Source organism: Rhodnius prolixus, unplaced genomic scaffold (assembly GCF_049639745.1).
Source record: "Rhodnius prolixus isolate KJV_2025 unplaced genomic scaffold, Rpr scaffold_10, whole genome shotgun sequence".
Classification (NCBI taxonomy): domain Eukaryota; kingdom Metazoa; phylum Arthropoda; class Insecta; order Hemiptera; family Reduviidae; genus Rhodnius; species Rhodnius prolixus.
The window spans coordinates 14,491,689-14,519,355 of record NW_027411615.1 but is presented as its reverse complement, the minus strand read 5'-3'; the positions used below and the strand labels follow the sequence as shown (position 1 = coordinate 14,519,355).

The window sequence follows — 27,667 nt, the reverse complement described above, 5'->3', positions numbered from 1 at the left end:
TCTGTTTTAAATATTCATCAATATTCATCATCAGTGTTTTTCTTCATCATCAACTTTAGGGATGATGGTCCCATCGGTGTCTTATTTATGCCGTCTTTGTGGACCTGGCCCTTCCGACCTTGACGAGCTGGAAGGGAACCTTGCGAACTAAGGACACTACAGACTAATCCTCTTTAAAATTCCCGCTTCTCTGCATCTGGGTGTAAGCGCCTTCGTGCGCTCCCACAGAGACTATGTGATCGTCTGAATAGAGCGAAAAATCATTGTATGTAGTATACTTTTCGGGCCATACTAAACAAACTTACTGTAATTTAACGAACAAAATCTTTTTCCGGAAGAACCATTGCAGTTGAGATTTTCTCCTCTTTTGAGACGATTTTCAAAAACGGCTAAACGATTTTCTTTAAACTCGTACATTGCACTATTTCCCTCTCAAAATTCGATTAAGAACACTTTTGAGAGAAGGGATTTGGAGTAAGCTTCCTTTTGCGCTTCAGGGCAAATTACCTTCTCCTAATCAACTGCATGAGAAAGTAACAAATGAGAGAAGATTACCTAAATAAAAGTTTGCATTTTAAGTAAACTTAGATGTGTTGGGTAAATATTACTCTGGACAATTCGTTACTTAAAGACAGAGAAATAGACAGAAGTGGAAAACAAGGACTAGTAAACTGGCAGAATTCTTGCTGGCTCATGAATATTTTAATAAGAAAGTGTTTTCTCTATTTTATTTCTAAGTTTTATTTATAAAAAAAAAAAAAAAAATCTGCACTCCAAGAATTCCTGCCGGTTTTATTAACAGCGAAAGAGAGTTGATTAGATGATTTTATGGCGTTGTGTAGGTGGCAAGGGACTGATTCCTAACCTCATAAAATAAAGATGACCTTCCTCGCCACCATCACTCTCTTCTTTTTTTTCATTTCGACTTCGACTCACAGTGTTACAGGAGTATGAATAATTTTGAAAAATGTCGCAACATTTTTTTTGAACTTTAAAAGAACTTTAAAAAAAGAAACAATCTGGAATTAACAGTTCAACTTTGATTTTCTTTCACAACAATTTACTTAAGTAAGTTTTCCTCGAACTTAGAATTCATATTAACAGTATAGGAGACTATTCGATATTATGATTGTAGACTATTCGATATTATGCTTGTAGACTATTCGATATTATGTTTGTAGTCTGTTCGATATTATGCTTGTAGACTATTCGATATTAGTATGTTTGTAGTCTGTTCGATATAATATCAGGTTAGAAGAAAATTTTTGCAAATTTTGACTTCTATATTTTCAAAACATTTTTCTGAATGAACTTAATTACTTAATTGTTCTACTTGATGTACTTTAAAGTTAGCCATATACTTTTTTTTAATTACATTTTAACGAATTTTTTATTAATTAGAATTATTTGACCTTATGAGAATCCTTAAATAACTACTGAGAGCATCCAATCTTTTTTCTGCAGTTGCCCATCAGCTGGATTGCGAAGAAATTAGATTTTCATTAACTCAATTTGGAGTACATCAATGTATGAATTCTATCAATATTAAATTAACTTATATGACCCGGTGAGAATGTCAGTGGCGCATTCCACCAGATTGCTTGTTTCTTTATGACTGTTTTCTTGGTGAAGTTTGTTGTCGTGTGGTGTTAATTAGTGAATTGTTACGTGGTTTTAGTTAACTGAAAATTAAATATAAACCTTAGTGTTGTTATTATTAGTTAAATTTTAATTTGGATTTTTTGTTTTGTTTTTTTACTTTACTTTTACAACTGCATTAATATTTCTGCATTAAGTGAAGTTGATACATGATAATAGATAAGTACACAAATAGCATGAGGGGAGAATTCACCCATTCCCAAAGAAAACTCCCAAAAAGGTACAGTTCACTATTGTGCACTGGCACTTACTTCATTTAGATCGCGTGGCCACCTGCGCTTCAGCCGTCTTGGAGTATTTCCAGGCAATGCAGTAAGTTAAGATACTAGTGGATTAGGATGTGAGGTGATTGATGTGTGTAATTTAATATAACAGGATCTTACAGCTTTTGAAACATAAGGAACAAGGAAATCTCGGTGCAAGGTAGAAGTTAGGGACATAGTAAGGAGCTCGTCGGAGTGTTTTTGACTGGAAGGATTGAATTTGGTAGATATTGGAAGCTTTGGCTGAGCACCAAAGTTCCATTCCGTAAGTCCTGGCAGGTATCATAGTGTAGATAAGTCATTTATTCTGTAGTAAGTGTTTACATCGCTTGTCGAGAAGTCTAGAGAGAAGTTTGAATCGTCTGTTCAGTTTATTGGGAGAGAGATGACTGTTGATTGAAGAGAATTGGTAGGACTAGTTGGGATCAGATTGTGTTGAAGACAGTTTTCTTATTCCTATTGCAATGCTCTCTATGTGAGGTATCATCAGGGTGATCAGTTTTGTGGATAGTGTAGTCGGTTATGTTGAAATAAGATCTGCTAGTAAAATCAGTCTCAGTGATGAATCTTCTGCATTTTGAAGCATTTAGTTTATGAAATAAAACCCTTATCATTGGTTTTAAAATGCCGTTGTGTTTAACCTTACGCCAGATATGCTGAGAATGACAATGAAGTAAGTCACATTTTTGCATTTTCTAAAATAATTACATTCCCATATAATTAAAATCCCATTACATTCTAATATACAACAAAAAATTTGATTCTGCGTAATAATAAAAAAAAATAATAAAGCTGTTTTTATTATCTGTATTTTTTCCAGAGTAAAACACAAAACTCGTTTTGTCTCAAAACTGCTCAAAATGCACTTACGCCACTTTCATTCTCACCGCGTCATATGAATGTATTAAATACAGTATAGTGCATACAGTTATGTGAAAAAAACCCGATTCTTTCATAATAAATTGTTTTAATCATCAGTAACTAAGCGCTAATGGTCAACTGTATGTTATTTATCAATTTGAATAAAATAAGTGTCATTCAAAGCAATATAGAATGTAACTTTAACAAATCTGGGTACAATAAAAGCAATCTAGGAAGTTTAAAAACACGTAAACCGCTTCACGGATATTGAATATTTGTTTCTTTCATTCGATTCATTTTGCTAACGTCTGGTAAATTGATTTTTCCTCTTTAAGGGATAAAATACCCAAAGGTTTGTACATATTTTTTAATATTTACTGCTATCTATGAAAAAAGGTGGAAGGTGTGGGGGAAGCTGAGACTTTGATGGTAAAAAGATAGAAATTGTAAACAATTACAAGTACTTGGGGGTTCATCTTACTCCTACTTTATCCCTTAACTATCACTTGAAAGAAAAGCTCTCTTCGGCGAAACTCGGGATTAACTGTACTTGGCAGAATGTGTTTTGTAACAGTAAGGTACCTCTTTCCTCCAAGGTGAAGGTGTTCAATGCAGTATCGAGGACTGTCATGTGTTATGCTGCTCAAGTTTGGGGGTATAATAGGTACGAACAAGTGGAAAAACTACAAAGATTCTTTTTTAAAAAATTATTTGCGCTTCCAAGCAATGCGCCAAATTACATTTTAAATTTGGAATTGAAGATTTCCAGTATGTACTTGTATACTTTGAAACTTCATTTAAATTATGTAGCAAAGGTCTTAAAATTGCCTAATTGCAGACTGCCACGAATTGTTGCGACAGAAGTAATTAAAAGAAATTTATACTGGTGTCAAATTTGGAAAAATTTGTGTAATCAATATAATATTAACTCCTTAACAAAAACTTACAGTTTAAAAAGTTAAGTATAAGGGTTGATTAAACACCAAAAGGTACACAAATCAGCAAGTATCCATCATTTCATTTATACTTCATTGATATTATTTAAGTAATTTTACTGCATTAACTTTTCCTTCACATTTTTAGAATTTATTAGATGTCACAGACCCATTATGCTGGCCATTTTCATCTACAAAATATTTTTTCAAGACTGTAGACTAGATTGTAATAGTATCTATTTATCTATAATAATCAAACTATTAATTACAGGTTAAAAAGAAAAAAAGTATGAGGCTAAAAAGTTCAAAAACTTTTCTAAAAAAATGTTTACTCCAACATACATAATTGATTTTATTTTATTCATTTTTTTATTTTTATTTTTAAATAAAAATCGTCGGTTTAAGTTCATTCTTCGATCAAAGTAATTGTTATTTTATGTAGGAGTCAAACGTTTGTAATAATAAGTAATAAATAATCTGACTTTATCGCAAATAATATAGTTTTCTTCAATTACATTCTCAATCTAGGTGTTCTTCCCACAATGTTGTATATATGTAATATAAGTGGCCGACTCTAACTTTGTCTTTTTCTACTTTAACATGCATGTGTATATGACTACTCAGAATAATTCATAACTCATTTTATCATAATTATAATGAAAAAATATTATGAATAACTGGCCAGCATAAGGGTCTGTGACATCTAATAAATTCTAAAAATGTGAAGGAAAAGTTAATGCAGTAAAATTACTTAAATAATATCAATGAAGTATAAATGAAATGATTGATACTTGCTGATTTGTGTACCTTTTGGTGTTTAATCAACCCTTATACTTAACTTTTTAAACTGTAAGTTTTTGTTAAGGAGATTTTTGTACCTTTTGGATAAATTTTTCTTTTTGTCTATTTTGCAAAGTTACATATCTGCTTTTTTGAGAAAGCGTTTTGAATAAAATAGGAAGGTATTTGTGCGTAAATAGCAAAAATTAAACTGCGATTTCAGTACTTCCTTTTAAGAGGAGCAAGAAAAATAAACTGCGATTACAGTACTTCTCCCTAAAAGGCAAAGATTTTGAATCGAACGACAATTCATTGATGTAAATCGGTTCACTCATTGATAATTTTAACGATTGCAGTACTTCCTCTTAGTAGGTGTAAGAGCATGATGGCACTTCACAGCCATGTAGAGGAGCTTTAATCACTTCTTCGTGCTAAATTTTATCAAAATCGAACTAAGCTTTGTAGAAATATTGGTAATAATAGTTTTAGAAAGGGCCTTATTTGGGAAGGGCAAACTCCCCTCCTTATGAGGCATAGCGTCGAGACCTTTAAAGTGCAAATCTTTACAAACTTTCGATTCGAATGACACTTCATTCATGAAAATCGGTTCACGTCTCGATAATTTGAAACAATTGCTATACTTCCTCTTAACAAGTGTAAGAGCAGATCGTCGCTTCAATGTTATGTAGGAAAGCCCTAACCCTATCATCCTATCAAATTTTATCAAAATCGGGCCAAGATTTACAGAGAAATTAGAAATAATAATTTTTGAGGGGGCCTTACATAAAGGGGGCTAACTCCTCTCCCATTCGATGTACAGCGTCGAGACCCCCAAAAGGCACATCTACATAAAATTCCGACTCGAATGACACCTCATTCATGAAAATCGGTTCACGCGTTTAGGCGCTACGCAGTTTACAAAAAAGGTAACAACAACAAGAACAAGAACAAGAACAAGAATAAGAACAAGAACAAGAACAAGAACAAGAACATTTTTTGAAAAAGCCGTTTTTGCTCATTTTCGGCAACTTTTTTCTCAAAACCAATTAGATCTGGGTTGTTGCAAAAAAATTACAGTTATAAATGAGGGTTTGCCCTATAATTTAAAGAAAATTTGGGAATTTTATCTTTTATAGAAAAAGAGAAAAAAATTGTCAAAGTTGGGTGTTTTTCAACGTTACGCTTTTTCGTGCACTTTTTGATGATCAACCCTTATACAACTGTCCTACCGGACAGTTTTAATACAGAGGCAGATGGTGACACTATAGTGACAGTTTGGGAATCCAGTATAGGTGAACTAATTGGTAACATAAACCGGGAAGAAAGAGCTAATGCGGAAGTAAATGCAAGGCAAGGTGTTTCGCATGGATTATACCCCTTGTTAGATTATAATCGTTCTAGTTATATAGATTGTTGGCCATTAAATGAGGTTAAGCTAATATTGAAGGCTCGGTGTGAGCTGTTAAATTTAAATTATAGACCATTTAGACCTGAAGAATGTCAGCTTTGTTCTCTCTGTAACTGCAGGGAAATAGAAAATGTAAAGCACTTGATCGCTATTTGTCCCATATTGAAGCCATATAGATACTCCTTAACAAAAACTTACAGTTTAAAAAGTTAAGTATAAGGGTTGATTAAACACCAAAAGGTACACAAATCAGCAAGTATCCATCATTTCATTTATATTTAATTTAAGTAATTTTACTGCATTAACTTTCTTCACATTTTTAGAATTTATTAGATGTCACAGACCCTTATGCTGGCCATTTTCATCTACAAAATATTTTTTCAAGACTGTAGACTAGATTGTAATAGTATCTATTTATCTATAATAATCAAACTATTAATTACAGGTTAAAAAGAAAAAAAGTATGAGGCTAAAAAGTTCAAAAACTTTTCTAAAAAAATGTTTACTCCAACATACATCAATGATTTTATTTTATTCATTTTTTTATTTTTATTTTTAAATAAAAATCGTCGGTTTAAGTTCATTCTTCGATCAAAGTAATTGTTATTTTATGTAGGAGTCAAACGTTTGTAATAATAAGTAATAAATAATCTGACTTTATCGCAAATAATATAGTTTTCTTCAATTACATTCTCAATCTAGATGTTCTTCCCACAATGTTGTATATATGTAATATAAGTGGCCGACTCTAACTTTGTTTTTTTCTACTTTAACATGCATGTGTATATGACTACTCAGAATAATTCATAATTCATTTTATCATAATTATAATGAAAAAATATTATGAATAACTGGCCAGCATAAGGGTCTGTGACATCTAATAAATTCTAAAAATGTGAAGAAAGTTAATGCAGTAAAATTACTTAAATTAAATATAAATGAAATGATGGATACTTGCTGATTTGTGTACCTTTTGGTGTTTAATCAACCCTTATACTTAACTTTTTAAACTGTAAGTTTTTGTTAAGGAGATTTTTGTACCTTTTGGATAGATTTTTCTTTTTGTCTATTTTGCAAAGTTACATATCTGCTTTTTTGAGAAAGCGTTTTGAATAAAATAGGAAGGTATTTGTGCGTAAATAGCAAAAATTAAACTGCGATTTCAGTACTTCCTTTTAAGAGGAGCAAGAAAAATAAACTGCGATTACAGTACTTCTCCCTAAAAGGCAAAGAGGCAAAGATTTTGAATCGAACGACAATTCATTGATGTAAATCGGTTCACTCATTGATAATTTTAACGATTGCAGTACTTCCTCTTAGTAGGTGTAAGAGCATGATGGCACTTCACAGCCATGTAGAGGAGCTTTAATCACTTCTTCGTGCTAAATTTTATCAAAATCGAACTAAGCTTTGTAGAAATATTGGTAATAATAGTTTTAGAAAGGGCCTTATTTGGGAAGGGCAAACTCCCCTCCTTATGAGGCATAGCGTCGAGACCTTTAAAGTGCAAATCTTTACAAACTTTCGATTCGAATGACACTTCATTCATGAAAATCGGTTCACGTCTCGATAATTTGAAACGATTGCTATACTTCCTCTTAACAAGTGTAAGAGCAGATCGTCGCTTCAATGTTATGTAGGAAAGCCCCAACCCTATCATCCTATCAAATTTTATCAAAATCGGGCCAAGATTTACAGAGAAATTAGAAATAATAATTTTTGAGGGGGCCTTACATAAAGGGGGCTAACTCCTCTCCCATTCGATGTACAGCGTCGAGACCCCCAAAAGGCACATCTACATAAAATTCCGACTCGAATGACACCTCATTCATGAAAATCGGTTCACGCGTTTAGGCGCTACGCAGTTTACAAAAAAGGTAACAACAACAAGAACAAGAACAAGAACAAGAACAAGAATAAGAACAAGAACAAGAACAAGAACATTTTTTGAAAAAGCCGTTTTTGCTCATTTTCGGCAACTTTTTTCTCAAAACCAATTAGATCTGGGTTGTTGCAAAAAAATTACAGTTATTAAAACTGTCCGGTAGGACAGTTGTATAAGGGTTGACCATCAAAAACTGCACGAAAAAGTGTAACGTTGAAAAACACCCAACTTTGACAATTTTTTTCTATTTTTCTATAAAAGATAAAATTCCCAAATTTTCTTTATAATATAGGGCAAATCCTCCTTTATAACTGTAATTTTTTTGCAACCACCCAGATCTAATAGGTTTCGAGAAAAAAGTTGCCGAAAATGAGCAAAAACGGCTTTTTCAAAAAATGTTCTTGTTCTTGTTCTTCTTCTTCTTCTTGTTGTTGTTGTTGTTGTTGTTGTTCTTGTTACCTTTTTTGTAAACAACGTAGCGCCTAAACGCGTGAACCGATTTTCATGAATGAGGTGTCGTTCGATTCGGAATTTTATGTAGATGTGCCTTTTTGGGGGTCTCGGCCCTGTACATCGAATGGGAGAGGAGTTAGCCCCCTTTATGTAAGGCCCCCTCCAAAATTATTATTACTAATTACTCTGTAAATCTTGGCCCGATTTTGATAAAATTTGGTAGGATGATAGGGTTAGGGCTCCCCTACGTAACAATAAAGCGACGATCTGCTCTTACACTTGTTAAGGGGAAGTATAGCAATCGTTTCAAATTATCGACACGTGAACCGATTTTCATGAATGAAGTGTCATTCGAATCGAAATTTTGTACAGATTTGCACTTTAAAAGTCTCGACGCCGTGCCTCATAAGGAGGGGAGTTTGCCCCACCCAAATAAGGCCCTTTCTAAAACTATTATTACCAATATTTCTACAAAGCTTAGTCCGATTTTGATAAAATTTAGCACGAAGAAGTGATTAAAGCTCCTCTACGTGGCTGTGAGGTGCCATCATGCTCTTACACCTACTAAGAGGAAGTATGCGATCGTTAAAATTATCAATGAGTGAACCGATTTACATCAATGAATTGTCGTTCGATTCAAAATCTTTGCCTTTTAGGGAGAAGTACTGTAATCACAGTTTATTTTTCTTGCTCTTCTTAAAAGGAAGTACTGAAATCGCAGTTTAATTTTGCTATTTACGTACAAATACCTTCCTATTTTATTCAAAACGCTTTCTCAAAAAAATGGTTATTGAGGATGGTTTGGGGACCGCAACTATAATCATTCTTTAAAAAGATCTCTCCAGTGGTAGTTACGGTTCCGATTTAACACCTTATCAGGTTATAATGATAGAATAGCTTATTCCAAATTTTAAAAAATCTGTAAAGCAGACGTAACTTTGCAAATAGACAAAAAGGAAAATCTATCCAAAAGGTACAAAAATCTCCTTAACAAAAACTTACAGTTTTAAAAGTTAAGTATAAGGGTTGATTAAACGCCAAAAGGTACACAAATCAGCAGTTCCCAACATTTCATTAATACTTCATTGATATAATTTAAGTAATTTTACTGCATTAACTTTTCCTTCACATTTTTTAGAATTTATTAGATGTCACAGACCCTTATGCTGGCCAGTTCATTCATAATATTTTTTTATTATAATTATGATAAAATGAGTGATGAATTATTCTGAGTAGTCACATATACATGCATGTTAAAGTAGAAAAAAACAAAGTTAGAGTCGGCCACTTTTTAAATTTCAATCACGGAGGATTCAAAACAATATTTCAGTCTTAAATTCGTCTTACCGAAATATTCGTGAGCACAAATAACATACAGTTAATAACAAGTAGATTATTCAACAATATTTACTCATTTCTCAATTGTAATTTAATTTAGTCCCCCTAATTTTACTTATGGTAAAATACTGGAATAATTAGCTGTCCTAAAAATATGCATATCTTTATTTTCTTTATTTTATATTACATATATATAACATTGTGGGAAGAACACCTAGATTGAGAATGTAATTGAAGAAAACTATATTATTTGCGATAAAGCCAGATTATTTATTACTTATTATTACAAACGTTTGACTACAACATAAAATAACAATTACTTTAATCGAAGAATGAACTTAAACCAATGATTTTTATTTAAAAATAAAAATAAATGCATAAAATCATTGATGTAAAAAAAGTTTATGAATTTTTTAGCCTCTTATTTTTTTTATATTTTTTATAACGTTTTCTTTTTCACCTGTGATTAATAGTTTGATTATTATAGATAAATAGATATTACAGTCAATCTAAGTTAAATGGTGTGCTACTTGAGTAAATATTTTGTAGACGAAAATGGCCAGCATAAGGGTCTGTGACATCTAATAAATTCTAAAAAATGTGAAGGAAAAGTTAATGCAGTAAAATTACTTAAATTATATCAATGAAGTATTAATGAAATGTTGGGAACTGCTGATTTGTGTACCTTTTGGCGTTTAATCAACCCTTATACTTAACTTTTAAAACTGTAAGTTTTTGTTAAGTAAATGAGGGTTTGCCCTATAATTTAAAGAAAATTTGGGAATTTTATCTTTTATAGAAAAAGAGAAAAAAATTGTCAAAGTTGGGTGTTTTTTAACGTTACGCTTTTTCGTGCACTTTTTGACGATCAACCCTTATACAACTGTCCTACCGGACAGTTTTAATATAGATATTTTAATAAATATTCCTTATCAGAAAATGAGCTGCTAAACCTTCTGAACGGCCAAAACTGGACTGCCTTAGTCGGATTTTTGAAAGAGGCATTATATTATAGATCTCTATTAGTTAGAGAATTTAATTATAATTAATATTCATCAAAAAAACAGAGTTTTTTTTTCTTTAATAAGTGTTTTTTCTTGTTTTTTATTATTATTTTTAATTATTATATTTATATTGATTCTTAAAATGTAACTTCGCATTTGCAACTCTGCTGACGGATAATATCCAAAGCAATAATAATGTTAAATTATTGTATACATACACCTATGTAAAAATATTCCTGTTAATAAACATTAATAAATAAATAATACTGCTATCTATGAATGAGTAGGTTAACTAAATCTCTAGTTTTAACACTGCTAGCACTTTGGAAAGGGTCGTTGTGCTGCAGTGCCTGGATCCGATCGCCCGATACGCACAAAGGCAAAATTTACTTTTAAAATACAAAAGAAAAAAGAAAAGTTAAAAATAAAATCAAGAAAGAAGCGAACTTTATATAGATGATTTAAAAATTGATTACAAATATTAACATAAAGGTAAAAGAGAAAAAATTTAAGTTTATGTTTATTCAAGAAATTTATGAAAACTGGACGAACGGCCATTACAATCTTTACAGTATCTCGTTACACTTTTAATTTTAGCATCTCTCCTGAACATTTTTCACTTCAATTTGAACTTATTTATGTTACATGCATTTCTTAGTGAACGGGCATTTATTTTTAAAAAGTAGAAGTACTTTCCTTCTTTCTCACATAAATAACGTTAAAGAAAAATCGTCACACAGTGAATGCAATGAGCATTACATATTCCCAAGGGCTTGAAATGCCGTTAATGCTTTAAAGAAGATTGACTAACTAATCTTCTTTGTGTAGAACAAAATGAAGTTCATCTAAGGGACTTTTAAGGAAGATCAGTTTTGCTGCTTTTCTTTTCTAAAGATGTCTAGTGCACCATTTTTCGTTCTGTGGAATCTGTAGTAAAAGTTAACCATTTTAACTTATTCGTTAGAGTTATTGTTGAGTTGTAAATTCTAGCATAAAATGACCATTAGGTATACTGTAGGCATTCTAAACTATTATTTTTATCTTTGTTTTTTTCTTTCGTGATTAACTCCGAAATTATGACTAAATACAACTCTAAACAGTCAACAACCTTTTCAAGAACCATTATATCCAACGACCCTCACATACAACATAGTAGATCGTTAAGGGACTAAAACCAACCTTGTTAGGGGACCCTTCCATGGAGTAAACTAGATTCTTGTAACGAAGGAAATTAGTGATCCACAAAAAGGAAAGTTATAAAGTTATTAGGAGCTTTTAGAAATATAATTATTATATGGATAAATTGAGCTTATACATATTCTACTTCTTGTCCATAAGAATTTCCAGAACATTGACTAGTGAAATATATTTTAGGTTGAAAGCCAATTGAAGTGATGGAAGGTTTTAGAGAAGTGGCGGGAGAGACGGTTATTGGCATCAAGATGGCTTCTACTATACTGCAAGGTTGGGAACTCATTGCTAGTAAGTGAAGAAGCGTGTTCTTATAAAGAAGAAGAGGCTACTTAATAATATCTAAAAAGAAGTTAGACTAGGGAACAACGCTCTGTAACCAAGTGATGAAATAGAAAAAAAAAAAAAATTATAAATAAAGAACACACCTTTTTTGGCCGCGCTGGTAGTAGATAAAAGGCCGACAATAATCTGTTGAACTGTGGTAGTTGAGGACAATATTTAGGCAGAAGCACGGTGTCCTCTTGTTGTGAAGTAGCTGTGACTATGAAGTGGCAATAGACAGGAGGGCTGGAAAGCTCTAATCATGTGCATTGTTGGCAGATAGACGCAGACAGAGGGACGTGAGAACTCGCCGTCCACATCATTATCGAGTGAGGACACAAGCCAGGCGCGTGCTCCTCGGCAACATGCCTTTTATAACCATAACAATAACCTAAAACTTTTCTTGAAACCATTTGCCTTGGTAGCGCTACTATCGTCATGCTGCTTTCCAATCCATCCTTTGTTACCTTCCCCACTAACTATTCTCATTTATTCCACAAGTTTATCCAATTGAGAGCAATTTATATAAGTACAAGTATTTTATAACATATATACTAAGATTTTATTATGTTTTCATCATTTTCATCCACCGACAGCCGTTCGTGGAGGCGTTTTATTTAAAAAATATCTGTCGATAAATTATTCAATAGAGTCCCAAATCCTGCCATTTTTACCAACATGTAATTATATTATGAATATCAACGAATTGCCTAAAATGCTAGTTTCTAGAAAGCAGAATTAGCTTCCATGTAAGAGTATAAACACTGAGTTGAATTTAGGTTTTATAAACAGATTGTTATCTTCGTTTAGATATCTGTTTTTCTTAAATTATTAACGATATAATAGTTTTATTTTGTATAGTTAAGGGTGAAATTGCTATTAAAACTAGTTATTAAAATGGACAAAGTGAAATTTTACGCCTAGTTATGCTATGGAAGTGATTAGATATCTTTCTTAAACATTTTATAATATTTATCGTGAATTATATCAAGGAACATTCCTTGAGACTATAAAAAAAATTTTGAAAAGCAAAAATACTTTTTGCCGAAGACACAACATCTCTCTCATGCTAAGAGGCTTAAAAAAAATGTCCCATCTTATGAATATGCTCATAAAATTCTTCCTAGCTTTGTTTTGCTAAGCTCTTTCTTTGTGAAGTATCCACTGCCTTCATTATTTTCTTGTATTTCCATCTTTTTTTTTTTTCTACTTTCTAGGTTGAATAGCTCTTTTTATAAATCTTTAAATTGAACATAGATGCACTATTGATTTTTCTTGATGATGAAAGAGATTAATGCCGGCGTTAGCATAACGCATGGATTCCTCTCATCGACGTACAGTGTATATACATATTTTAAATTATCTCGTTGAGCTAGTTCTTGGATATATTATTTACAGACAAATGGATATTTAGCACAAGTGCAACAGTGCAGTTGAGTGCACTGTACAAGGATATGAATACATTGACCAATGATAAGACTGGAGGCAGTATTGTATTATTTACTTGAATATAAAGTAAGTTGGAAAAAATTTACAATTTACAATTCTTTAAATAAAAGTAAGTTCGCTTAATAATTCTACAAAATATGTTTAGCAATTGTGTAAACTAGACACTAAATATTTTGTGATGAGTTTAATTTACTTTTTTGAGATAAATTGAGACTTTATTGTATTAACTTTTCTATTATATTGACAATTTGATTGTTATCTTAATAGCGCCTCTTAATAAAAACAACCACAGTAAAAGAAGAGCTGTAGGTAAAATGAGCCTCAGCGACGAAGAAAGTGAATCAGATGATAGTTTTACTACCAAAACATCAATGACCACCATCAAGGCGATCACCAAAGAGGCCAAAAGAATTAGCGCGACTGGGTGCTCACCGCCCAAAAAGAAGACGAAAAAGTAGAAGCTTACAGCTACTACAAAAGAGTAACCAAATCGACAACAAAAAGTGAACCGACTGCAATGAGCACTGCAATGCTAACCTAGGTAAGTGTCACCTCTTTACCGGCCACCACAATATCTGCCCCTCCGGGCATTATCTCCGAAAAAAAAATTCGAAAACCTAAAAGACGACGACACTATGAAAACGAATACCACGGAAAAGCCACAAAAAAAATACAAATTGGAGAATACCTCCTCCAATTTACAACAAAAACCTACAGAATTATATGGAATTCTGTAGAGAAATCACACTTTTAGTTGGAGCCAGCAACTTACACAAGCAAAACGAACCTCTCAGGAACCATTTTGGACAGCGCTAACCGTAGGAATCCTACAGAAGCATTGTTCATTATCTGAAAGATAAGAAATATACATACCACACTTACCAATTAAAACAGGACAAACCCTTTAGAGTGGTGATTCATAACCTTCACCACAGCTGAAGATATTAAACTAAATAAACATATTCGCTATTTTTAAATCATTATTATTATTGAAAGATAATGAAACAGGTCATTCGGTCCATAGAGATTGTGTGAAAATGTTGTACAAAATCCTGTTCTTAAAATTAGATATGACAAATTAAAGTTAAGAATTCACCACAAAATTTCACATATTCAAGAAGACAAAAAAAAACTGAACAAAGAAGATAATAAATTTTAGTTAACGTTGAAAGAGAATATGATAAATTGTTTCACAGCTCACGGGTTTTCTGGAACAGATATCTTAGATCCAAGAAGGACTACCAAGACTGTAAACATTGGGGAGATTTGCTTTAGTGTACCCAGGTGGAGTTATTTGGAATAATAGAATACTATAATTTGTTGGAGGGGATCTAGAAGGATACAATAGAGATAAGTAGCTTCTGTGATAGTCAGGACGCTTTACAGACAGCAAGTTAAACCCAACTAGGAGGCCATGCTGGTAGGAAAATGATGAAAACGCTTCGACCTGGAAAAGCCAACCACACCTCCCTTCCCAAAAATTACCCTTATTCGAATTTACATAGAAAAATGTTTTGAAAAAAAGGTTTTTGCGTACATAAAATATAATAAATTTAGTCGGAGCCATTTTTGGAGATGATCTCAAAAAATATTTATTCATTGTTACTTCTGGTTCTAGCAATAAGAATTAAAAAATAAACCATTCAATCAAAATAAAGAAAGTAGCGAAAAAGTATTTAAAATACAAAATAAGACGACAAATTTTATTTTCAAAGTGAATACTTTGAAGTAAATACTATCTTAATTTCACTTTTCATAATTCATGGAAAGTTTAGAGGTAGTTCCAATCTAATTTAACTGTAGCCTTCCAACTTAACTTCGAATATTAACTGTTTTGGAAGTTAAGTTTGATTTGTCAAAGTTTTCCTTTTTAGGCAGTTGAAAATATCCAGTCAAACCACTTTACCCACTTGTTCCAATCCTTTTTGGCAAACTCTTCCATCTCTTTAAAACTCAATCTTTTAGATATTTGGCCCACTTTGGGAACTCACCATGGCAACTGATGGTAAGATCCAGATGGTATATATTATTTATAAAGCTGCACAGAATTTTAGAAGGAACGAAGGAAATAGTACTCGTATTCTGGCCAATTTCTCATATTGTGTAACTATAGTAATACAATATCTAGAGAGTAAAAGATTTTAAATCATCAACAAGTTTTAATTGTAATGTTTAGGTGACTATTCACGAAAACATGACACACAGACACTCTAGGGCTAATAATAACAACTTATACAACATTTAAATGATTACAATTCCTTTATGCTGTAACTATTTGTTTACAAAAAGTTTCAATAAAATAACAATAGTTATTGATTGCAACATTAAATTTTTATTAAAGGAAGTAGATTAATGTATTTAGTGTAAATATAATAAGGGTTGTGTGCTTAACAATTAATTGTACAATTTAAAGAGAAAATACTTGCATACAAAATTAAAATATACTTTGCAATTACAAAGAAAATGAAAATAATTATTTATTATGAGATTGCTATACGTGAATAGGACGGGTAAATAAAATAATAATAAAAAGAAAAGATCAAATTAAATGAGATCTAAATATTCTTTTTTTTTCTTCTTTTTTTTAATCTTTTTTGAAAATTGCGACTGCAACGGTTGTTGCAACAAGCAAATGCGATGTAATATAGTGTCTTGATTAAAAATTGGAGAAGGCACCCAGTGGCGACACTCCATTAACGTGATCAGATCACTCACTATACTGTTATGAGGAGAGTAGGTCGCGGGGCCATCTTCTCTTCAATCTTCTTGGAGGATTGCCTGGTTATGTGGAAGAAGATAAGTGTTCAATTAAAGGATTAGGATGAGCTGCTGAAAGGAATGAAATTTTAAGAAACCAGTTTTAGTAAGGTCGTTGATGAAAGGGATTTTGAGGTCATTATGAATGGTGAGGTTAGAAATATAGAACGGAGCGTTAAGTAGTTTTCGTAGTATTTTTGATTGTAAAGTCTGAATGCGTAAAGAATTGGAACGTTTAGTCGATCCCCATACTTCAATACCGTATGACCAAATAGGTCGCAATAACAATAGGTACAAGAGTCTTTTGTTTTGTAGGTTGAGTTTATAACGTTTGTCAAGTAGTCTGGCGAGAAGTTTGTAGTGTTGGTTAGTTTCTTGTCTTTTCAGTCTAGTATGGGGACTCTATGTCAACCTTTTGTCTTGGTGCAGTCCAAGGTAGCGTACTTTGTCCACAGTTGGTATATGAGTTTGGTTCAAGATGATGGGAGGTAGGATTTTTCGTCTTAGAGTAAATACTATGTATTTTGATTTCGTAACGTTAGTTTTGATTCGCCATTTGATAAGCCAGTCCTATAAGTGGTTGATATGCGTTTGATGAGTTCGTGTAGCGATAAGAGGATCGGAATGAGGAGATAAGATTGCAGTATCATCAGCGAAGGTGGAAAGGATAGTATTTGGATGTTGAGGTATATCTGCTGTATATAAGGAGTAAAGAATAGGACCTAGGACACTGCCCTGAGGAACACCAGCTCGAGCTAGATGGTTATCAGATTCTGCTGCTCCACAGTTCATTCTGAAATATCGATCTTTTAGGTAGGATTTGAGGATGAGGTAGTATGAGGAAGAATCTCCCTCAGCTTAAAAAGTAGTCCCTCGTGCCACACCCTGTCGAACGCCTGAGCGACGTCAAGGAAAACACTCGGGCAATACTGCTTTCGCTCGAGGGAGGTAGCGATAGTGTCTACCACGCGAAGCACCTGGTGAGAAGTTGAGTGATGTCTCCGAAATCCGAACTGATGATCCGGAATCATATTTTTCTTCTTCTTCTTCATATCTTCTTCTTATTCTTGGAAATAATTTACATTCTTTTTACACTCAGCAGATTAGGAAATAATCTTTAAGCTGTCTTATTCATTAAAGAAATGATCTTAATTTTAAAAGTGATTTTGTTTGTGATTATTGATTTGAATTATTAAAAGTTCATTCGAATTAGTTTTATCAGTAATAGATCTGGATAGATATTGTTTTCGAATTGGTTTATAACCAGGACATACATGTGTTCTAATGTTTCACAATTATTAGAGGTAGTAATGGAAATTACACTTTTTGTTTTACATTGTCCATCGTATTTCATTTGTTTCATTCTGTTTCATCTCATTTATCCTACTGTCCAAACTTGACATGGTCTCCACCTGCAAGAGACTTCTGGCTTTCCTTTCACTTGCTGTTTTCCGCTACCGACGAATCGTCTCCTAGATCCTAGAACCAACCTTCCTGGGTTTAACTCATGACCGCCTCTCTCACGAATCATACACTTTTCATGGACCTCTTCGCTGTTCCATTCTATGTGGCCAAACCAGGTGATCCTCCGAATTTAATTGCTGCCACAAGATGTGGTTCTCAAAATACTTCTCAGTTCTTCATGTTTTGAAACCTCCAAAATAGTGGTAAGAAAAAAATCATGTGAGTGTTTCCTACTTTTGTTTCTATGACGGGAAAAGACGCTTCCTTATGAGTATAGTTTTCTTCCAAATTAATTCTACGGCTATGAAGTAAAGTAATCGCCTATTTTTTCCGGCGGGGCTTAACTTCCAACTACCATTTACTAGGTGTCGCGGACGGAGGCGAATAGCAAACGTACTTTACTATTTCTCATTTAACCATTAAATAAAATCCAAGGCCAAGACCGGGAATCGAACCCAGTACCACAATGCATATTAGCTTTGCAGGTCTCGCCTCTTAACCCGCTCGGCTACCGTGGCGCCTTCTACGGCTATGATTTGAATTAATTACTTTCTGAGACGTAAAAATGGAAAATTTGAAGTGAGAAGGGATCAACAACTTAAGCGTTTCGCAGTTTCTTGTTTCGTTGTACTTATATTACATATTTCTTTAAAAAGCCGTAGGATTAAGATTTCCAGAGCCACAACCACTAAAATTCGAAGAGAAGTATAGAAAATATTAATTATCAAGTTTGTATAATGCCGCATGATTTAAAGTTGAGTGTAAATCCTTTCATTACAAGTAGAGACGCTTACAGCTGGGCGCTCCGCCTGGCACTGCACCCTACTGGTGTACACTGGAAACAAATCCCGACTGGTTGTTATATTAATTCTACAAGTACACATTAGCCTGCATGAACACGAGCTTAACTGTTTCAATTCATTTATTTTCCATCAAACAAAGCCTTAGGAAGTTTTGATAGAATTGAATTCCACAATAAACTGGGGCTGATAAAACTCCTAAATATGCAACATCGCTATTTACAAAAATTTCGATCTCTCACATCCATTTTTTTTTTTTAATTATCTATAAAATTAATGAATGTATGCTTTAAAAGGCGTTTTGGATGTGGGATTGCGATGAAATAAGGCTCATCTTTTCTAAAAATAATAATAATGTTCATTATTTTTGGTGACTGAATCATAGTTTCAATAGGATGAAAAATTAATGCCAGTTTCAGTCATTATAAACTTTAGGGCTAATTTACAATATACTGTTTTACATCATTAGAGGGGTTGGTGTGTCTTCTGTCTTGTCTGTTCATGGACTGAAATTTGCTCATGGTTTCAGACCATGAACAGACAAGACAGAAGACACACCAACCCTCTAATGATGTAAAACAGTATATTGTAAATTAGCCCTAAAGATGACTTAATCCCTAGGTCGAAAGCTCAGCATAATAAACTTTATAATGACTGAAACTGGCATTAATTGTTCATCCTATTGAATAATAATAATAAAAGAAAAATTTTGTAAACCAATATGGAATGTACGAAGTTTACAAAAATACTTAAGAGCCATTTTTGATAAAATAAAAAAAAAGAGTAGAAAAATCCATTGCTTTAAGTAGGACTTTAAAAATTCGGTTAAGAGATCGCTACTTTCCTATCGGGTCAAATGGTGCGACCAAATCGAAATTTAAAGTTGTAGCATTTCTGTTACTTTTCATTTTAGACATTTTGTAACATTTTCTACTTATTTATCATTAACAACTTTTTGTAATTTAATGAAATACACAACGGATATTTACAGTAAATATCTATTTCAAAAAGTTTCAAGAGAGCAGGACTACAAGAGAATGAAAAATGACCAATTCTTTCTAAATTTTTAATATATGCTAGCTGTTTGATCCCTCGCAGTCTTTTCTGCAGCTTAAATTCTATTACAATCTTAAAAAAATCAGATGATTGCGTTTCAAACAAATACGAATTTTGTACAGTGATTTTTCTTCCCAAACTTCACAAATATATCGTCGTCAAAGTCATTGTTGTTTCCTTAAACTTTCTCACAATTTGACTAACTATTTATTTCAATGGGACACAATATGTAAGGAAATAAGTTTTCAATATCTAAAAGCTTCATACAATATCGTGTTTGCAAACATTCATGGGAATGAATTATAGAACCATGGTACTTTTTTTTTTACAAAACCTTTCTTTTGTAACCACTTTATTACATGAAATAACGTCTTTTTTAAATTATGTTTTAATAATATGGAATTTATGTCTCTTCGAAATAAATTCTTCTTGGGCGGCTGGTGTAAGTTAGTCTAATTTAACCTGGGAACCCTTCAAAGATACCACCCAAAATATAGTGGGCGACACCCACGGCTTACTTAGACAAAGGAAATGGAAAACCATAAATTTTGCAAAGCTTTGCGGGTTAACTCCTAAAATAAGTTCATTATTTTAGAGAACTTGCCATATTTGTTGAACTGACAGGGAAATTATTGGAAGGTAGGAGGAGATATAATGTCAGGACAGTTTGGTGACCTGCGGTTAATTATGAACCACTTATTACAATCTAAGATGCAATTTATTAAAAAAAAACTATAAAAATACTTTTAAATTGAAATATTTCAGAAACTGCTGAGGGATTCCTATTCTGCTCAATACGGGTAAAGTAAAACCAAGCCATTCCATTTAAAAGGTTTCGTGTACCGCTCGGTAAAACTTAAGTAGGGTTTAATGCGAATCTAAGCCCCAATTCAACACCTGGGAGCACCCAGGAAGGAGATATGGATTCCTCCATGAAAATCTGGAAGCAATAAAAGTTTGCTAATATTATGACATAAAATAAAGGAATTGTAAAAGTAGTTTATGAATACAATATTTAGAATCTTCCACCTTTAAGACAAAATTAACTCTCCTAAATGTATTAAGAAATATAAATCCATCCGTTGTCTACATCTAAACTTAATTTTCTAATCCAAAAATTGGGAATCAATTTAAATTTGATTTTATTAGGTGGTGGTTGGCCAGTCAGCTTGTAGCCTGGTACTGTCTAGTTAGAACTGAACCGGTCCATGTTGATTGGGAAGTCTGGAGAACGATTTTGAAAGCACGAGATAGTTTTATTTTTTAAAGTGCCAAAATCTCAGCATCAACAACCTTCATACATCAAGTACATGTGTAGTGCCGTATCTTCTTCTTTCGGACAAATCTACTCCGCCAATCCGTTGACAAGTGCTTGCGTAGCATGTGTTTACTTCACGTCCAGAAATTCGTTGGCCCGTCTTTGTTGCAGTTATGCGAATGGCTAATAATGAACTTTTTCGCTTGTCTCTTCACAGGGGTTCCCACTAATAGCTACGAATGTTTGTATGCGTACAAGATTTGGCTCCACTATTGTGCTGCATCATTGTCTGCCGACAAAGCTCAGGTGCTTTCTGAGTATTATTGATACTCTCCTAAGACAGGCTGGTTGCCTGTTATCATAACCTTATTCCCTGAGAATACTTGGTCACTCAACAACGCTACCAATTATTCATTAGAATAAAGACGCCTGGAGAAAATCACGTCACAGTTATTGATGATCCTTCACTCGTAATCTCAACAGTACATACAGTCTGCAATTAGCTCTGTCTTAAATACGGTCAAATAGTCTACGCTTCAGAAAAATCATACTTCGAAAACGGTATTACTGAGATAAGGTGGATATTAAAGCTGAGAGGAGAATTGCTGAACCTCAACCATAAACCTTGCAACCTTGACAGAGAGGAGGAATGTTCTCTTTGTAATTATAGGGTAAAGGAGGACACCTTTCACTTTGTTGCAGAGTGCCCTATTCTTGCTCCCTACCGTTTATCTGTGTTTGGGGAAAGATTTCTTTCGTTCGGTTTCTTCCTCAATGTGCTGAACGGTCCTGATTGGTCTCACCTAATTAGATACGTGGTTGCAGCATGGCAATACAGGAGAATAATAAAAAATGAATTTTTTTTTTTTTTTTTTTAATTTGTTTATTTATTTTGCAACTGTATGCAGTACAATAAGCAAAAGTGATGAGTGAAAAGGGATGGCACAAATACACATGCACGTATATGCATATCCATACACATACGCGCACATGCATGTGCAGCAAGGGCGTGATTGGAGTGAACGACGACCATCCAGTGATGGAAGCCGTTAGTTCGCCAGATTGGCAAGCTTACACAGCAACCTTCCTAGGAGGTCGGCGTTGTGTTGAGATGGTCGCGTGGCCACCGCCGCTTTAGTCTGCGTTGAGGATTAGAAGGAAGTGTTGTGGTAGACATGTTGTGAATCAGAAGGTTGTAGTGACCGTGTAGATTTGAATGGAGTTTTGTGTATCGAGTTTGGGCTATTTCAGAAACGAGAGGAATATTGAGATCAGAGTGTATAGTATGATTGGAGACGTAGAAGGGAGCGTTAACTATTGTTCTTAGAATTTTAGATTGTAAGGTCTGAAGTCGGTTGATGTTCGATTTTTTGGCGCTTCCGTAAAGTTGTATTCCGTACGTCCATATTGGGGCAAGTAGAGCGGTATATAGTGTTCGTTTGTTTGTCAGGGTCAGTTTTGATCGTTTGTCGAGTAGTCTTTTCAACATTTTATACCTCAGATTGAGGTCAGTTCGTTTGAGTCTCGTGTGTGGGTTCCATGTTAGTCGTTTGTCAAGATGTAGTCCGAGATATCGTACTTGGTTAGTCATTGGTATGGAAGTATTGTGGAAGGAGAGAGGAGGGAGAGTTTTCTTGTTTAAGGTAAATACTATGTATTTAGATTTCATTTCATTCACTTTGATTCTCCACTTTTGCAGCCAAGGCTCTAGAAGATTGAGGTGTGATTGGAGGGCACGGCATGCTATTACAGGATCTAGATGAGGAGAAAGAATTGCAGTGTCGTCGGCGAATGTGAAAGTAATTGTAGTCGGGTTAGTTGGTAAGTCGGCAGTATAGAGAATATAAAGTAAGGGGGCTAGAATGCTTCCTTGCGGAACTCCAGCGAGTATTGGAAGGATAAGAGAAGAAGAAGAGCCTTGTTTGACTAGGAAGAAACGGTCGGAGAGATAAGACTTAAGAATGAGGTAAAAGGTAGAAGACAGTAGGCGTTTGAGTTTATAAAGCAGTCCCGTGTGCCATACCCTGTCGAATGCCTGAGATATGTCAAGGAAGACACCCGGGCAATACTGCTTTAATTCAAGGGAAGTAGCGATTACATCCACCACTCGATGTGCTTGGAGAACAGTCGAGTGGCAACTCCGAAAACCGAACTGATGGTCAGGAATGATATTTAAAGGGGCTATTTCAGTTTGGAGGCGGAGTAGTAGAAGTTTTTCCAGGACTTTCCCCAGGATGGGTAGAAGGCTGATGGGTCGGTAAGAGCTTGGGATATGAGAAGGTTTATTTGGTTTAGGGATCATTGTTACAGAAGAGAATTTGTAGAGAATAGGAAAGTAAGTGGTTCGAAGTACAGCATTATAAAGAGTAGTAAGAAATACTATTGCTTTCTTGGAGAGTTGTAAAAGGATGTTAGCAGTAATCAGGTCATAGCCCGGACTTTTCTTTTTGGGAAGACAGTTGATTACGTCCATGATGTCTTTAGGAGTGAATGGCTTGGGAGGAGGTGAAAGTTGTAAAGGGATGTCCAGTTCTTTGAGAATATGTTCAGTATGTTGTAAGTCTTGTACGTCGGGATGAGGAGTAAAGACTGTAGAAAGATGTTCGGCAAAGTACTGGGCTCTCTCCTCGTCGGATTTAGCCCAAGAATTGTCCGGGCGTCTTAGTGGGTGAGAAGTTTTTTTGTATTTGAGAATTCTTTTGGTTGCTGTCCACAGAGAGTTGTCTTCAGTTGTGAGTGATTGTGTATAATCCGAGAATTGGTCGTTAAAGTAGTCCCTTAGTTTTGTTGTCAGTTCTCTAGTAAGTTGGTTAAACAGTCTTTTGTGAGAGGGATATCTGGTGCGATGCCAAAGAGCTCTTGCGCGACGTTTGCGCGTTATCAGTTCTCTCAAGTGTATAGGTAGATTTAAAGGTAATGGTGCAGTTCTGTTGGGTGAAGTCCGTTGAGAAGAATGCCAAATACTTTGCTGAATAGCGGTAGTCAAGTATGCCACGTTATCGTCTAGTTGTTGAGGAGTTTTTAAGGACACATTTAAGTTCAGTTTTTCGTCAAGAGTTTCTCGAAATAAGTCCCAGTCAACAGTTCCGTTTATTAGGGTTTGTCGGGGAAGAGCTTGTTTTGGGTGAATGTCAAGGGTTAGAATGACGGGGCTATGATCTGAAGACAAGTCGTTTAATGTGTGTATGTCAGTGTGTAAAGAGGTAATATTGGAACAGATAAAGAAGTCAAGAAGGTCAGGTCTTTTGCGTGGAGAAGTTGGCCAGTAAGTCGGTTGAGAAGGGGATAAGGAAATGTAACTATTTTGATTGAGGATGGTGCTAAGAGTTCGACCTCTCGGATTCGCCACCCGGCTGCCCCAACTGGGATGCTTAGCGTTGTAATCGCCACCACATATGAAACGAGAACCGAGAGAAGAGAGAAAGGATGAGAAATCGTTTTGATGGATATTGTGGTTAGGAGGACAGTAAACAGCTGCAAAAGTGTAGGAGAAGGGCTCTGTCAGTAAAGAGACTACTGTAGATTGTAGGAAGGGTGTAGCGTTGTAGGGAATTAAGAAATGTTGTAAAGAAGTTCGAATAAGTATTGCAGTTCCTCCGTGTCCAGTTCCGTCGGGGTGATTGGTCTTGTAAGTCGTGTAGCCTGGGATGAAAAATCTTGATCTGTCAGTGAAGTGCGTCTCAGTTATAAGGGCGATGTCAATACGTTTGTCTCGTAGTAATATTTCTAGTTCATGTCTGCGGTTAATCAGTCCATTAGAATTCCAGAGGATGATGGTGAGAGAGTGTTGTGAAAGAGCCATTAAGGAGATTGGTTAGGAAGGAGTCTGGAAACGACAGTTGTAAGGAGAGATATCAGAGGTGTGATGAGGGATTTGAAGTCAGTTAAGAAGCTTGTGAGAAGTGTATTGATGTCTCCTGTGGATGAGGTTGTGGGCATTTGAGAAATAGGAGGCGGCTGAGGTCCCGCGGCCACCCTTGCATATGATAGGTTTTGGTTATTGAAGGGAGTATGCAGAGGAGGAAAGTTTCTTGACTGTTGTGTTGGAGGTGGTTGTGGAGTACTCCGTTGTGCTGACCGATGTTCGTACACGGGAGGCTGTCTCCGAGCTCGCTGCAACTCTCTGTACACCATACACCCTTTATAGCTGGCTGTATGGTCGCCGCTGCAGAGAGCACACTTGGCTGGTGTGGTTGGCATCTTGCCGCAATCTTGAGTAAAGTGCTCGCCGGCACACTTTACGCACCTTGGTCTGTGCTGACAATAGCTCTTCGTATGCCCGTACTCCTGGCAACGCTTGCACTGCACAACAATCCGTTGCTTGTGTGGCTCTTCAACCTTTATTCTAGAGTAACAAAGAGTTTCTATATTAAAAACATCTTTGTTATTTGGCCGTGGTTCGAGATCCACAAAGAAGAGAGGCAAAGTTTGTTTGGTGATTGGATGAATAACTGGAGCCACATTTCGAACAGTGTGGCCCAGCTCACTTAGTTCTTCCTTTATGAATTGGACGGGAACGCTTTGATGGAGGTGTCTTAAGACTACCCTGTAGGGTTTGTCTTCCTCCAGTTGGAAGGTATGGTAGTCTGCATTATTTTGTTTGAGGTACCTGATGATACCCCTGTAGCTGTCGATTGTTTTTGCGTGGATGACTAGATCTGAGATTCTTGCTTTACATATAAAGGTATCTCTTCCCACGAGTTGCGATAATGCAGCGCATAAAACACTGTACTGACTGAGGTTTTTCACGTAAATAGGAGGTGGCTTGTGGACACGTATTGAGGCGGGCGCTGCAGTCTCCATGTCCTGTAGATCAGTCAAAGGAGCGAAGGGATTATTAGTCAGCACTCCTGGAGGAGCCGTAACAGTTGCTAGGCCCCGAGCTACTTCGGGTTTCTCAGCTGAGGGCGTCGCTGGTTGCAAAAAGGCAGGAAGGTTTTGTGGTTGATCAATGGGGCCCTGGGGTCCTTTCTTGGCAGAGGCATTCCGTGTGCTTTTGGTTTTTTTGCATTTTTTGGGGGAGACACCGGAAGGATAGTTCCTCTTGTAAGAAGTGGACGTAGTGGACTCGTTGTCCGTGGAGGTCGCTATTACTGTGCGGTCACTAGAATTGCTCATCGTGAAAGAGAAATAAATAAGAGAATAACAATATAAACAGAAAGAGAGTAATAAAAAGTTAGTAAACAAAAAAGAAAATCGAACTATATGCGTATGTACACTGCCTAACACTAATAATAATATTTACAATTTTACAGATGATTATAATTATAAAAAAAAATGTTAAAGTTACTGTCCAGGTTAAATTTATAAAATTACTTTTTAATACACTGCTATGTTATTTATATAGTTTATTAGATCCTAAAACTGAAATACTCACTAAAAATAATAATTGTCACATAATATAAGTTAATAATAATGCTAATAAATTGTCACTAGGAAAAGAAAGAAAAAAACAAACTTCCGAACACAATGTACCGGAGAATGTTTTAGAATCAAGTACCACTTGAGGTAAGGTACTTACTTACCAAAAATCGGCACAAATAGTCCATAAATTACCAAAAAACTTTTAATTTTAATAAGCACAATAAATAATCGCGTCTTGCTTACATTAGAGCCAAAAAAAAAAAAAATGAATTTAATTTTTAAATTTCTCTTATACACTATTTGTTAATTATAAACGCACTAGCCCCAGATTTAGTATTCAGCAGTTCTTCAACGAATACAATATAAATATTGTTCAATAATGAATTGTTTTATCTATTAGCAGTTTTGGATGTCTTTTGATTTGTATTTAATAACAAAATTGTAATTTATTTATCTCTCTTTCTCTCAAATTTTCGTTTCTTTTTTCTTTTCTTATATTTGTTTCTCTTTTTAATTTTCAGTTAATGGTCACTATTATTATTATTAAATTTGTAGTAAATAAATTTTGAAATTAATGGTAATATTTTGTTGAATTTATATTATATATATTATAAAAGGCACTGCCATAATTGTATCTAACCAAACCCCAGCAGACGGTTATCCTTGCCGTATTAAGTTTTCATATGTATTAATGAATGTATTTCTTTCTTTTTATGGTATTATGTGAAATAAACTTACTTATTATTATTATTATTATTATTACTCGTAATCTCAACAGTACATACAGTCTGCAATTAGCTCTGTCTTAAATACGGTCAAATAGTCTACGCTTCAGAAAAATCATACTTCGAATTAGCGCTATAGCCTGGCCTTCCTTCTTCAACCTTCAGTCCTCCTTGAACTCTCAAGAGTCGTAAGTTTTAAGTGATTACTTAATCATTGTATAGGCTATCAACTAATCTTTATTTTACAGCTTAAAATGTTAATGTTACCAAAATAATATTTTGAAAAATTATATTAGAAAAAATATTGGTAAAAGAAAAAAGAAATAAAAGAAAATCATGAGAGGAGAAAGCACCCAGTGGTGCCACTCCAGTAACGTGGTTTGCTCTCACGATAAGAGTAGATCACGAAGCCATCTTCTCTTCAATCTCCTTAGAGGATTACCTGGTAATGTGGAAGAGGATAGGTGTACTATGAGAGGGTTAGGATGAGCTGCTGGTAGAGGAATGAAATTTGAAGAAACGAGTGTTAGCAAGATCTGTATTGAAAGGAATTTTGAGGTCATTATGGATAGTGAGGTTAGATACATAGAACGGTGCGTTAAGAAGTTTTCGAAGTATTTTTGACTGTAATGGCTGGAGGCGTAGTGAGTTGGAAAGCTTAGTCGATCCCCATACTTCGATGCCGTATGACCA

General features: G+C 34.5%; 1 protein-coding gene across 4 annotated transcripts in view; it reads right to left on the bottom strand.

Moving 5' to 3' along the window:
* LOC141456643 (soluble guanylate cyclase 88E-like) overlaps positions 1-27,667 on the bottom strand; it is a 145,751-nt gene that overhangs the window by 3,671 nt on the left and 114,413 nt on the right. Inside the window, exon 1 of one of the 4 annotated variants that reach the window (XR_012459905.1) lies at positions 12,206-12,569. The exons of the other annotated variants lie outside the window; for them this stretch is intronic. The gene's annotated coding sequence lies outside the window, so the exon portion shown is untranslated. Of the gene's footprint in view, positions 1-12,205; positions 12,570-27,667 lie in introns of those variants that run through there. 4 annotated transcript variants of the gene reach the window in all.